Source organism: Pteropus medius, unplaced genomic scaffold, assembly GCF_902729225.1.
Source record: "Pteropus medius unplaced genomic scaffold, Ma_sr-lr_union100, whole genome shotgun sequence".
NCBI classification, from domain to species: Eukaryota; Metazoa; Chordata; class Mammalia; order Chiroptera; family Pteropodidae; genus Pteropus; species Pteropus medius.
Window position 1 is genome coordinate 32,627,256 of NW_024354500.1, and position 3,098 is coordinate 32,630,353.

General features: G+C 36.2%; 1 non-coding gene across 1 annotated transcript; it reads left to right on the forward strand.

Moving 5' to 3' along the window:
• The first annotated feature begins 1,858 nt into the window (after positions 1-1,858).
• Positions 1,859-1,965, forward strand: LOC120595269 (U6 spliceosomal RNA). Its single transcript, XR_005650772.1, has one exon. It is a non-coding gene; the product is annotated as a U6 spliceosomal RNA (small nuclear RNA).
• The last annotated feature ends 1,133 nt before the right edge of the window (positions 1,966-3,098 follow it).

Consider the following 3,098-nt stretch of genomic DNA (forward strand, 5'->3'; position numbering starts at 1 on the left):
AAAACAATTTAGTTCTAGAGATATAATATACAACAATGCAACTATAGTTAACGATACTTGTTTGTATACTTGAAATTTGCTGAGAGAGTTAGACTTTGTGTTCTCACAAGTGCACGTGCGTGTGCACAAAAATGTACACACACACACACACACATGCACAAATGCAAACTATCTGCAGTGATGGATATAGTAATCAGTGTGATTGTGGTAATTATTTCACAATGTATATGTATATCAAATCATCAAATTACATACCTTAAATATATAAAATTTTAATTGTCAAATATTCCTCAATTTTAAAAAATGAGATTCCCTTTCAGATATAAAGAAAGAAATTATTGGATCACGTCTTCATAGTCAAAAGCAAATCAATCAACAAGTTTCCACTGAGTGTCTACTATGGGCCCAGAACAACAGAGTTAAAAGGGTTGAGATAATTATCCAGATAATTATCTAGGCCCCAAAGTGACTTTTATTGGTTTACATAGATCATTTGGGCAGAAAGAGGCTTTTCCCTTTTAATTACCCGTAAAACTAAATCATTATATTACAAGACTGGTTTACTTCTTTAAAAGATTAAATAAAAATTACTTGCAATAAATGTAAACACTATGGCTGGAAAATTCTTTTGACAAACCTTCAGTCCTTGAAAATAATGCATTAGTTTAGGTTTCAATCTCAGTCAATTAGGTGAGATTTGAAGATCTCTCCAATCGGAGAGATGTTCAACATTCACAATAAAAGCCAGAGTTTATTGCCTCTTCTTTAAGAGAGAAAAAAATATTAGGTAGAACAGTGGAAGCGAAAGTCAAACTACTCACTCACCTGTCGACCAGGTTGAGATTCGGAGTGAGCCAAACATTTACGGGTCACCTATATTCATCCCATGTGTTAAGAGAAGCTCAGGGCCACACCTTGTCAAAAATAAAAACCTTTCTCCACTTAGATGCCATAGTAAACACATTATCATCATCATCATTATCAACATCATCATTTTTAAGAGTAACTTTATGTAAGGCTCTGTCATTCTATGATGTTTAATGTCATCTCTCTCAAGTCTCTATGAAATGCAACATGAAACATATGATTAGAAAAGATGACCAAACAAATTCATGCCAGGGTTTTGGCTCCTTGCCCTCTCATTTTGCTTTCCTCCTTGACAGGCAGCTGTTGATTCTGACAGAGAAAGAAGATGCACTGAGAAGAAGAAAGTAGACATGGTGGAAAAGTTGTCCTGCAGTAGAACCTGCAGCAGGGCCTGCCTCCCACTTCACTCTTCCCTGTATTTTGGCCAAGATCCTTATCTTTACTTCAGAATTAGTCGGAAGGGGAGAAGCATAAATGCTGCAAGCTGGTAACTGGAGGCTGGTGGCGCTGCTCCACAGTAAGGGAGAAAACACTGGCTTGGAAGCCACGGAGGCCAGGACTTAATTCGCAACTCTGCTCTAGTTATTTAATCAAAGTACTAATAATAAGTGCTTTGCATATATTATTTTATCAATCCTCAACTCAGGCCTAAAAATACTTTCCAGGGATCGTTGAATTGCTGGCTTATCATATCAAATATCACCTTCGTCACTTCTTCAGAAAAGATTTCCTCCTGCTACTCACTTTCCTTTTTTTTTCCTTCATATCATTTGATCCTCTCTAAAATCTTTTAAATGTCTTTATATCTATTTATTGTCTATCTTCTTTACAAAATGAAAGCTCAAGAGAACAGAGATCTTGTCTGTCTGGTAGTTTCTAGAGGAGTGCCAGTGTTCAACAATAATAATTCAACAAATATGTGGAAAAATAATTTTGTATGAAAAAAAGAACTATTATTCTTCTCATTTTACAAGTGAAGAAAGTAAGTAAAGTGCTCATTTCGGCAGCACATATACTAAAATTGGAACGATACAGAGAAGATTAGCATGGCCCCTGCGCAAGGATGACATGCAAATTCGTGAAGCATTTTATATATATATATATATATATACACATATACACACACACGCACTAATAATAACACACACACACATGACACATCATTACTGTCATATTACACATACATACATATATATACATACATATATGTATGTGTATATATATATATTAAGATTAATATAGAAAACTTACCAAGGTCAGTCTCATAGCAAGTAAGTGCATAGCTGTGGGTCCTAGACAAGCGGGCTGCCTCCACAGCCCATCTCTTTAACACCTATGCTTAAACTCTCCAACTCTCAGTTTTGTCACCTGAGAAAATGTGGGTACTATCTTCATGTTGGGCTTCTCATAAGGACAAAGATAATGTGCATAAAACTCCTGACACACGCTATTCAGTCAATAAATGGTAGGTAAAATCTCTCGGGGAGTCTCATGAACAGAGTCTAACACCGTGTCCTTCATTAGAATGGTACCTGCAACTGCCAGTCACACTCTCCCTCCAAACTGGGATAGACATCTGTTTGTTTAGTTTGGGCCTAACTTACATGGAACAAAGTAGGAAGGAAAATAATTGAGCATTTATTAGCTACCATGTGTCAGACACACATTAGCATACTTAATTTTCAGAATAGCTCTATAAAGTAATCACGTTTAATAGTTAAGTGAATTTAAGTTCAGAAAAGTAAAGTGACAAGAACATGGACACACAGCACATAAAATGGGTCTTGGAGGCCAGGCAGGTCATACTGTATTTTAATTATTTGCCTGTATGCTTCCTTCACCAGATTTTATGCTCCTCGAGAACAGGGTCAAGTAAATAAGTTATCTGTGCATCTCTAGGATCTATACTTACACTGCACAGAGATACATGCCTGCACACACCTGCATATATCTTCCATATATTTTGGCCAAATGGACGAAAAAAGAAATGAGGTTCAGTGCTCTTTCTAATATGTCTTGCAACCTAACTGAGCTCCAAGACTAATTATCAGCATTGTTGAGTATGGGATACAATGTGAAACTCCGGAAAACTCATAGAAAAAACTGCATCAAAAGTGAGGATGGATGTGGATCTTCTGTTTCTGTCCAGGGAACACATTGTTCAGAAAGCAAAAGGACTAATTTCAAAGGTTTATTCTCAAAATGTAAAAGTGAATGATTGATACTAAATG